Genomic DNA, 12323 nt, shown 5'->3' on the forward strand with positions numbered 1-12323 from the left:
GCCCAAAGAGCATTCTTGGAAGGATTTTAAAAACTAAATTAGAAAGGTAGAAGAAAAATTGACCAATGGTTTTAAAAATACAATCAGCTCACTAAAGAGTAAAATTGGTCAAATGGACAAGGAAGTATGAAGCCTAACTGGAGAAAAACAACTCCTTAAAAATAAAAATTGGTCAAATAGAAAAGAAAGTACAAATGCTAACTGGAGAAAATTCATTAAAAATTAGAATTAGCAAGCAGAAGCTAATGACTCTATGAGGCATTAAGAATCAGTCAAACGGCATCTTAAGAATGAAAAAAAGAAGAAAATGTAAAATATCTCATTGGAAAAACAACCTACCTGGAAAATAGATCCAGGAGAGAGAGTCTAAGAATTACTGGTCTACTGGAAAGCCACAATGAATAAATAAGGAGTCTGGAGAGTATCTTCCAAGAAATCATCAAGAAAAAGTGCCTTGAGGTCCTAGGACCATGGGGCAAAATAGTTATAGAATCTACTGATCACCTCCTGAAAGAGTTCCCAAATTGAAAATGCCAAGGAATATTGTTGCCGAATTCCAGAATTATCAGATGAAAGAGAAAATACTGCAAGCAGACAGAAAGAAACAATGCAAATATCGAGGAACTACAGTCAAGATCACACAGGACCTTGCAGCTTCTACATTAAAATGTTGGAGAAATTGCATTATGATATTCTGAAAGGCAAAGGAACTTAGACAAAAACCAAATTGAATATAATCTTTCAGGCAAGGAGCTGGATATTCAATGAAATAAGGGATCTCTAGATCCTATCTCTCTCTCTCTCTCTCTCTCTCTCTCTCTATATATATATATATATATATATATATATAGAGAGAGAGAGAGAGAGAGAGAGAGAGAGAGGGGGGGGGGGTGGACATAAAGTAACTGATATGATGATAGAAAACCTAATTAAGGGGTGTAAAGGAAGAAGAAGAAAGGAGGAGGCAGAAAAGGGTAAATGACATCACATGAAGAGGCACAAAAACATATTATAGTGGACAGAAAGAAGGGAGATGAGCATTATCTGACTTTTACTCTCATTGGATTTGGTTCAAGGAGCGAATAACATACTCAGTTAAGTATAGAAATATAACTTGCCCTCCAGGCAAAAAAGGAGGGGACGATTAGAAGGGAGGGAAGAAGTAGTAAGGGAAAAAAGGAAAGAAAAGGGAAGGGAACTGATAGAAGGGAGGGAAAATTGAGGGAGGTGGTGTCAATAGTAAAACCCTTTTAAGGAGGGGAAGGGAGAAATAAAAGCATAAAAGGGAGGGGGGATAGGATAGAGAGAAAGACACAGATAATAATCACGACTGTGAATGTGAATGGGATGAACTCTCCCATAAAACGGAGATGGATAGCAAATGGATTAAAAACCATAATCTTAGAATATGTTGTTTACAAGAAACACAGTCGAAAAAGGGCGATAAAAGCAAAACACTAGATTAGAATATATTATGCTTCAGCTGATATGGCAGGGTAGCAATCTTAATCTCAGACAAAGCAAAAGCAAAAATAGATCTAATCAAAGGGGAAAAGGAAGGAAACTATATCCTGCTAAAAGACAAGATCAACAATAAAGTGATATCATTACTAACCATATATGTATCAAGTGGTATAGCATCCAGATTCTTGGAGAAGAAGTTAAGGGAGTTAGAGGAAGAATAGACAGTAAAACTATGCTAGTAGGGACCTCAACCTCCCCTTCTCTGAATTCCATAAATCTAACCTCAAAATAAACAAGAAAGGAATTAAGGGGGTGAATAGAATTCTGGAACAGGTAGATATGATAGACCTCTGATAGCCTGAATAGGAATACTAAGGAATATACCTTTTTCTCAGTAGTAGGAGGCAGATACACAAAAATTGACACATAGTAAGGCATAAATACCTCATAATCCAGTGCAAAAAAGCAGAAATAGTAAATACATCTTTTTCAGATCATGATGCAATAAAAATTATATATAATAAAGGGTCATGGAAAGATTTAACAAAAATTAATTGGAAACTAAATAATTTAATCCCAAAGAATTAGTGGGTCAAACAAATCATAGAAACAACCAGTGACTTCATTCAAGAGAATGACAATAATTAGGCAACCTATCAAAACTTATGGGACACAGTGAAAACAGTTCTTAGGGAAAGTTTTATATCACTGAATGCTTACATGAATAAAACAGAGCAAGAGAAGATCAGTGTATTGGGCATAGAACTGAAAAAGCCAGAGAAAGAGCAAATTGAAAATGTCCAGTGAAATACCAAATTAGAAATCTGAAAACCAAAGGGAAGATTAATAAAACTGACATTAAAACACTATTGAACTAATAAATTAAACTAAGAGCTCGTTTTATGAAAAAAACAATAAAATTGATAAACCTTTGGCTAATTTGATTAAAAAAAAGAAAGAAGAAAACCAAATCACCAGTATCAAAACTGAAAATTCACCTACAATGAAAAGAAAATTAAATTAATTATTAGAAACTATTTTGCCCAACTGTATGCCCATAAATTTGATAACCTTAGTGAAATGGATGAATATTTATAAAAATATAAATTGCCCAGATTAACAGAAGAGGAAGTACAGTACTTAAACAACTCCATCTCAGAAAAAGAAATTGAATAAGCCATCACTGAACTCCCTAGGAAAAAATCTCCAGGACCAGATGGATTTACAAGTGAATTCTATCAAACACTTCAAGAACAGTTAATTCCATTACTACATAGACTACTTGGGAAAATTGGTGAAAAACAAGTCCTACCAAATTTCTTTTATGATAGAAATACAGTGCTGACACCTAAACCAGGAAGAGCCAAAATACAGAAAGAAAATTACAGACCAATTTCTCTAATGAATATAGATGCAAAAATTTTACATAAGATATTAGCAAACTGATTACAGCAATTTATCATGAGAATAATACACTTTTAGCAGGTTGGATTTATACTGGGGCTGGTAATGCAGTGCTGGTTCAATATTAGGAAAATGATCGGCATAATTGATCATATCAACAACAAAACTAACAGAAACCATATGATTATCTCAATACATGCAGAAAAAGCTTTTGACAACATACAACACCCATTCCTATTGAAAACACTGGAGAGCATAGGAATAAATGGAATCTTCCTTAAAATAATTAGTACCAACCTAAAACCATCTGGAAGCATTATTTATATGTAATGGGGATAAGCAAGATGCATTTCCAATAAAATTGGGAAGGAAACAAGAATTTCCATTATCACCACTGTTATTCAATATGGTATCAGAAATGTTAGCTTTAGCTAACATTTAATTAATTAATTAAGAAAAAGAGAAGGAATTAGAATAGGCACAGAAGGAACCAAGTTATTATGATTTGCCAACTACACGATGGTATACTTAGAGAATCCTAGAGACTCAAGTAAAAACTACTTGAAATAATGAACAACTTTAGCAAAGTTGCAGGATACAAGATAAACCCACATAAATCATCTACATTCCTATATATTGCTAACAAAGTCCAACAGTAAGAGATAGAGAAAGGAATCCCATTTCAAGTTATAGTAGACCCTATAAAATATTTGGGAGTCTATCTGCCAAAAGAAATGTACAGACTATATCAACAAAATTACAAAACACTTCTCACACAAATAAAGTTATATCTAAATAATTGGAAAAACATAAGTTGCTTGTGGTTAGGCTGAGCTAATATAATAAAAATGACAATTCTACCTAAATTAATTTACTTATTCAGTGCCATACCAATCAAACTGCCCAAAAATTATTTTATAGAGCTAGAGAAATAATATCAAAATTAACCTGGAAAAGCAAAAGTTCCAGAATAACAAGGGAATTAATGAAAAGAAGGGACCTCGAGAAGGTGGCATAGTCATACTAGGTGTTAAATCATATTATAAAGTAGCAATCATCAAAATCACTTGGTACTGGCTAAGAAATAGGGGGGTAGATCAACGAAATAGGTTAGGTACTCAAGACACAGTAGTCAATGACTGTAGCAATCTACTATTTTATAAACCCAAGGACCAGAAAGAAGTCACTATTTGACAAAAACTGCTGGGAAAACTGAAAAATAGTGTGGTGGAAATTGGGCATAGGCCAATCCCTGACACCTCATACCAGAATAAAGTCCAAATGGGTACACAATCTTGGTAGAAAGGCTGATACCATAAACAAATTACAGGATCAAGGAATAGTTTATTTGTCAGATTTATGGAGAATGGAGGAATTTATGACCAAATAAGAGATAGAGGACATTATGAAATGAGAAATGGATAACTTTGATTACATTAAACTGAAAAGTTTTTGCACAAACAAGGCCAATGCAACCAAGATTAGGAGGGAAGCAGAAAACTGGGAAAGAAATTTTACAACTAATGTCTGTGATAAATGCCTCATTTCTAAAACATATAGAAAACTGAGTCAAATTTACAAGAATACAAGTCATTTCTGTATTGATAAATGGCCAAAGGATATGAACAGTTTTCATAGGAAGTAATTAAAGCTATCTATAGTCATATGATAAAATGCTCCAAATCACTATTGATTAGAGAGATGCAAATCAAAACAGCTCTGAGGTACCACATCACACCTATCAGATTGTCTAACACGACAAAACAGAAAAATAATAAATGTTTGAGAAGATATGGGAAAGTTGCAACAGTAATTCATTGTTGGTGGACTTGTGAGTTGATTCAGTCATTCTTGAGAGCAATTTGGAACTATGCCTAAAAGGCTATAAAAATGTGCATACCCTTTAAGGATCCAGCAATGCCACTTTTAGGGGTATATCCCAAAGATATCATAAAAATGGGAAAAGGATCCACATGTACAAAAATATTCATAAAAGCTCTTTTTTTTGGTGGTCAAGAACTAGAAATTGAGGGGATGTCCATCAATTGGGTAATGGCTGAACATGTTGTAGTATATGAGTGTGATGGAATCTTATTGTGCTAGAAGAAATGACAAACAGGTGGACTTAGGAAAAATCTCAAAAGAGCATATGAACTGATGCTGAGCGAAGTGAGCAGAACTAGGGACACATTATACACAGTTACAGCCGCAGTGTGCAAGGACTGTTTTTGATAGATTTAACCCTTCATGGCAATGCAAGGACTTAAAACATTTCCAAAGGACTCATGATACAAAATGCCATCCACGTGTAAAGAAGAACTATGGAGTCAGAAGGCAGAGTGAAGCAGACTATTTTTGTTATGTTTTGTATTTCTCATGGTTTCTCCCATTAATTTTAATTCTTCTGTGTAACATGACTAATGGGAAAATGTGTTTAATAGGAATGTATGTGTAAAGCCCATATAAGATTGCATGGCATCTTGCAGAGGGAGTGGGTAGTAAGGGGGAGAAAATTTGAAACATATGGAAGTGATTGTTGAAAACTGAAAATGAATAATTAATAAATTTGGGGGAAGAGAAATAAAGAACAATTATAAAGTGAAAACAAAAACAAAAAAAGAAAACCCCAAATGAGGTCACGAAGAGTTGGACACAACTAAACTAACAATTACATGTTAACTTAAAAAAAGGGTGAGTCTAAGGCATAGGACTTGCTGCTTTTTTTAGCCTGAGAAGTTCAGTGTTCTTTAAAGACAGGTTAGGTGAAATCAAGTCAATAAACATTTATTAAGTGCCTACTATGTCCCAGGCACTAAGCTAAGTACTAGGAATATGACGAAAGTGTAAGATAGGCCATGCTCTCAAGAACTTCACAGTTTAATGCATAAGACAGCATGCAAACAACTATGTATAAACAAGATATGTTTATGACACATTGGAGATAATCTCAGAGAAAAGGCACTAACTTAAAGAGGATAAGGAAAAAATTCTGGCAGAAAGTGGGATTTTAGCTGAAAGGAAGGCAAGGTAACAAACTGGCCTTTTCCATGGGAAACTAGGCACAAACCTAGTCATCTGTTAAATCCCTACAATTTTTTCTATTTTTTGATTGAGTTGGGATTAGCAGTAGTTGTGCCTACTTTGCCAACCTATTACTTTATTTCTTCTCCTCTTGTTGGTTTAGGGAGAGTGTAGTGCCAATGCAATATTCACAGCGCTTACCATGGCCATGAATATCCCAGCATAATTCTGAATCACAAAATATCAAAGACTCTCCACAGGAGAGGCAGAACCAAAACATTTATTCAGATACCAGAAAGCCAAATCCATCACAGCAACAAAAATCTATACATAATAACAATGCAGAGAACAATACCATCCCCAAGCCTTCTTTCTGCTAGGCTTCCCACAAACCAGCCCCATTAAACAAATCACAAGCAGGTTCTCTTAAACAAAATCACAAAAAGCTCCCTCACTCACACTAGCCAGGAGCCTGCATCCTTCCTAGCTCTGACTGCTCTCAAGACTAACTTCCTCTCAGCTCTGCTCTAACTCTGCCTCTTCCTATTCCACCCATTCAGCAAATTCCTCCCATCACAGGCTCCTTGTGACTCAGACTTATGTGACCCAGGCAGGTCACATGGGCCTATTAATGAATGAGAAAGATCTCCCCATTTTAAATTACCATTACATGAAGCCCCAAGATCTTTCTTATTCATTACATAGGTCAGGTTCAGTGGGACAACTTGTATCAACAGAACTATAGCAGGAATAACAGAAAATAAGTTTATAAAACAGTATCTTAGGCAACCAGTGTCAACAAAACTTTACAACAATATAGTAGGGATCACACAAAATAACCACAAAAACAATATCTTAGGGTAGAGTTTGAGCACAAGCACTCCTTCATTGCCCCCTCAAATGAATGGGGCCCAAAATCTTGGGGTAAGGGGCGAAGGTCTCTTCTTCCATAACCACTCCTTAATGAGATTGGATATATAGCTGTTCTTGCCCCAAGAGGTCCCATTTGAGGGGTCAGTTCCTCAGCTGGTATATGCAGTTGGTTGACATCAGGTCGAGGGGTGACACAGCTCATTGGACAGGGATGACAGCAGGCTTAAGCAATCAGGCATCTGCAGGTAGAGGGTACTATGCCTGCCAAAAACAAATCTGACTAACAAGGTGAACATACAAAAAGTCAAAAAGAAACAGAGACAATAACCAGAAGTAGGGTAGATATAGGGTCAGCCATGCTTCTGGAGTCCATGAACCCATGATCATAGCTCCATTTGCTATTGTTTACTGTTTTCCAATTTGCAGTCCCAGGGTCATCATTCTGGCTAGAGGTACATACACCCTCTTTAATCTGAGCTGAGGCCAGGCCAACTTCCCATCCTCCCTGAAGGTGTAATGAACCTGGATACAATGTTTCAGAGTGATCTGCAGGGGCACCTCCTACCTCCCTACTCAGTCTAAAATCAAGTCTCTTTCCTCGATACATTTTATCTAGTTCATTAGTTGGAACACCATCTATTGTTGTACAATCTACCCCTGCTCTCAATTGAGTAGTAAACAATTCTTTTCTTGTCAATCTATTCTGACTTTGTATCCACTGGCTATTTATTCTTCTCTGTTGAGGAAATTTATTTGCACTAATTCTCACCATCCAAGATACCAATGATTCTCTCATCCTTTGGGTGAATTGACTCAAAATATCTGTAATCTCCTGCTGAGTAAAGTCCTCAATTACCTCCCCAAACACTGTGAGATCCCCCTGATTTCCTGCTTCCATCTTAGTACCGGCTGAATTTAAGCCTCCTCATTTGTTTCATTCTCTTCCCACACATCCTCCTGGTCTGTGTTTAGCCCCGAGTCAAGCCCAGCCAATGCAAGGATTGCATTCACTTTCCTATTGTTAACTTTTCGCCTCCTGTGAGCCAACCATCAACAGTTTTTTCCTCCACAACCTGAATCTCTCTAGCTTCCTCTCCTAAATGACAGTTTAGACACTGCAGTATAGAAAGCTTCTGCCAACCAGCCAACTCCCTTTCCATCTGAGCCCTCTCCTCCAGCAGCTTGTCTCTGCTTTTACATACAATTCAATAGCCTGTTAGCAAGACCCAGCCACTCCTACTTACCCCGGCCATTTCTTTCCCTGGTACTGTTGTTTTTCCCTGCAAACATCTTTCTAAGTCTCTTCGTTCTCCCTTCTGTAGCTTTGGTTCCCAGTTTTCACAAACTCCTGTGCCTTTAGCCCATTCTCTTGCCAGGGAGGAATAAATCAAATCATCCCACCCTGGGATGTCCATTTCTTCCTCTGTCTCCTCTGCCTTTCTATCCCCAAATAGAGGCCTGGTATTTTGCAATCCCATCCCCATTAACATTTGTCGCACCAAAGACCATTCTTCAATTTCAGGAGCATAGGAAGAGAGATAAGAAAAAGAAGTGTCACAAAAACCTAGAGATAATTGAGTATCGACAGGGTGAAGGAAGACTGAGTGATTGATGGGGTCAAAGGCTACAGAGAAGTCAAGCAGGATGACCATATAGATCTGACAATTAAGAGATCACTGGTAGCTTGGAAGAAGCAATCTCTTTTGAATAATGATGGTGGAAGTCAGATTGTAGAGTTAAGAAGAGAGGAAAGATGTTGAGGAAATATATATTTCTTTTAAAATTATGGTCATGTGTCCATAGATATGGCTAATTAACCCAGGGCTTGGATGATTGTTTTCTTCTATCTACACTACTGACTATTGAACAAAACCCTTCAACTGTTAGGACAGCCCAAAGAATTAGGGTGGTTGAATGAAATCATGCCTGTGAAAGAAGAAGAAAAGGAAGGAAAAGAGGGAGGAGAGGGATGAAGAAAGTTAAGATTGTACATCTCTGGTTGTTTTTGTGTTGAGTCTAGGGAGGATAAGGAAGTAAGGAGGAAAAAAGTTGGATATGGGTGGTGGGGGAGGCCACATTGTGGGTATAAAATAAACTATGTTCATGGTTTATAGCCTCATGAGCTACGGTTTAGGAGCTATTTACATTATTCTCAAAAATGGCTTTTCACAGAATTGCTCCTAAATTGATTGAGACCTTGCATGCATTTACATATGCCCACATAAATCCAGTACACAAGATGAATTAAGCAGCTTTTACTGTGAAAGGGATGGACAGGAAAATATGATGCTAATTCAGCTGAATTTTTGTTTTCTGATCATATGAAAGGGAAATCAAAGGTCAGCTGAGTTAAAACCCCTCCCCATAATCTCCCCACACCCAGTAGGCTTCAAGGCAATTTAGAAAAGGATATATTCTGCCAATGCCAATGTTTACTTGAGCAAACCAGAATGTAAATGAAATGAAGCTACTTTTACCTTGACACAGGCTTACTTCTAGAGCAAAATATGAATCCATTGTGCCACCATTCTATTTTTCGTAATTAACCTCCTTAGATTATAGTCTGCACAACAGCTGAATTCCTCCAAAGCATATTCATGTTAAAAGGGCAGTGTAATTCCTCTATCCCAAAGCAATTAGGGGTGACTGCAATTCTGCCAGGCAGAATTCTTAAGCATGTGAGGCATACTGGGGTCTGTAAACGTTTCAGCCTTCATTTACAGTTGAAAGTAATGAATGCAAAATGACTACTGAGGATTTAATGACTCTTAGGGACTTCTTTCTCAGTATATAGCTAGGACCATTCATTTATGGTGGAAAATCAAATGATAGGACTTGCAAATGAAACTGGCATGTGGATTAGTTCTCAAGGATGGGAACTGCAGGAGGGGGGGAATATGGAAGAGGTATATAAAGAAGAAGCAAACAATTCCACAGACCATAGCCTTGTTGAACTGTGTAATCAGAATTGTTTATGTGTGTGTGTGTGTGTGTGTGTGTGTGTGTGTGTGTGTGTGTGTGTGTGTGTGTGTGTGTGTGTGTAGAGACCTTTGGAAATAGTATTGCATAGGTGAGTTTGAGTCAGGTTGAAAAGAAAGATGTGGAGGTTTCAAATGTTCAAACCAAGTCTCCCAACTCTCCTGAGGGTGGCCAGAACTAGGTTATTGGAAATACTTAGCAAAAAAAAATATTTAGCAAAACATTAAAACATAGAAAATAATATTTTAAAGCTAATGCAGCCCCACAAGTATCCTTATATTGATTAGTGGTCCCTTTTTCTATTTAACTTTAATGCCATTGATGAAGATCATTTGTAGTCAGTGGGTCTGGGTTCAAAATCTGATTCTTCTCTTTACCACGTGTTTTAGTTAGGTTACAAGCATTTGTTAAGCATTTACTACATACCAGACACAATGCTAAATTCTCGGAATACAAAAAAAAAAAAAAGGCAAAAAGTTACCTCTGTCCTCAAAGAGATTACATTCTAATGCAGGACTCCTAGAGGCTTGTATTACCTTAGACAAGTCATTTGACACACTTCAGACTTCTGTTTTCTCATCTGTTAAATGATAATATTAGATGATAACAGGTTTAGGATTTATATCTAGAGGGGAATTAGAGGTCAGTGAATTGTCTCTTAATTTTTGTTTGTTTCCTTCCTTCCTTCCCTTTCTTTCTTTCTTTCTTTCTTTCTTTCTTTCTTTCTTTCTTTCTCTTTCTTTCTTTCTTTCTTTCCTTCTTTCTTTCCTCTCTCTTTGTTCTTTCTTTAATTTTTATTTCTTATATCTCAATTGTCAAGAAACAAAGAAAAAATGAGTCAGAGGACTTGTCTCTAAATCCTAGCTCTCCAATTTAGTTCTCTTGTAACCTTGGACAAGTCACTCTTTATCTCTGTGCTGCTTTTTAAGGAGTGGTGGGAAGGGGAGAAAGGAATATTTTATTAAATCTAACATTCTTTCCATTGATATCATGAAAGAATGAGGAATTGGAGTATATTTTATTATATTTTAGAGGAAACAAAGAAAGGAGTGATAGTCATGACCATAAAACATCAATAGCAAAAATTGATGCAGTAAAGAAAGAAAAGTAGGGAAAGTTTATTATGCATAAATATATCATAGATTATGAAACAATCTAAATGTTAAATATGTTAAGTGAGAAAATAACATGTAAATATTAAAAAGAAAAGCAAACTGAATTACAAGAAGACCTAGAAATTAATACAATTGTTGAGTACTTCAGTTCTTTCAAACTTAGACAAATATACATATAAATAAAAAAGAAATTAAGGATATTAATAGAGTAGAAAATTACATATGTATGTAAGAGCATTTGTGATTACTGAATGGGAATTTAAAGGATAATATATATTTTTAGAGCACTGTATCTTTTGATATCTTTACAAAAACTAATCATATCTCAGGACACAAAAAGCTCAGAAACAAATGTGAAAAAACAACAACAACACACTTTATAGGTCTTTTTAGGTGAGGCCCAGAGCTGTGATTTCTTAGTTTAGGGAAATTCTTTCCACTGATTAAGCTCAGCGACTCATTTGAAAATTATAGTTTTAGAGATTTATCTAGTGAATGGAGAAATTAAGTGACTTGCCTATGGTCACAGAACTAGTATGGATCATCAAGTCAACAAGCCAATAAACGTTTAAGTGTTCACTATGTACCAGACATGGTGCCCATGGATGGGGATACATGGATGGGGAAAGGTAAAAGGCCATCCTCTGTTTCAGAAAACTCATAATCTAATGTCAGAGATAGAACTTTAAGTGTGAGGGGCAGAACTTGAACCCAGCCCTTCCTGACTCCAGCACCAACTTTCTATCAACTATTATATTGATTTTTTATGTAATATGACATGTGTAATCAATAATGGATTATGAGTGATAGACTTACGAGAAGACTAAATACTGGAATGATAAAGAATGTGCGCCAAAAAACAGATTATAGTAAAATAATTGCCCTAAAGAAAATATAATGAAACAACACACCAAAATTTATGAGATGCAGCTAAAACTGCCTATGTGTAAATACTTCTATAAACAAAGATGAACATACAACTTAAAAAAACACAAACAAATCCAATAAATAAATAATTCCCAAACTAGCACACAAGTAGAAATGCTGAAAATAAAATAAGAGATTCATTTGAAAACAAAAAGACTATTGAGATGGTAAAGAAAACTAAGAGCTATTTTTAAAAAGAACAATAAAATACACAACCATATGGTAACAGGATTTTTTTAAAAGAGAGAGATGATAACTCAATTAGCAAAATTAAAAATGAGAAGTGGGAATTCACAGTGAAGGAGAAGAAATGAAGAAAATAATAAGAAATTATTATGCTCAATTATATGCCCTTCCAAATGAAAACAAATGAAACAGATGAACAGTTACAAGAAAAAAAAATATTGAAATTAACCAAATGGGAAATGGATATTCTAAACAACCTGATAGGAGAAAATTAGCATGGCATAAAGGATCTCCAAAAGACAAACTCTTGTGTCTAGATGGATTTAGAAATGAATTATAACAAACATTTAAGTT

The sequence above is a fragment of the Notamacropus eugenii genome, chromosome 5, assembly GCF_028372415.1.
Source record: "Notamacropus eugenii isolate mMacEug1 chromosome 5, mMacEug1.pri_v2, whole genome shotgun sequence".
NCBI lineage: Eukaryota > Metazoa > Chordata > Mammalia > Diprotodontia > Macropodidae > Notamacropus > Notamacropus eugenii.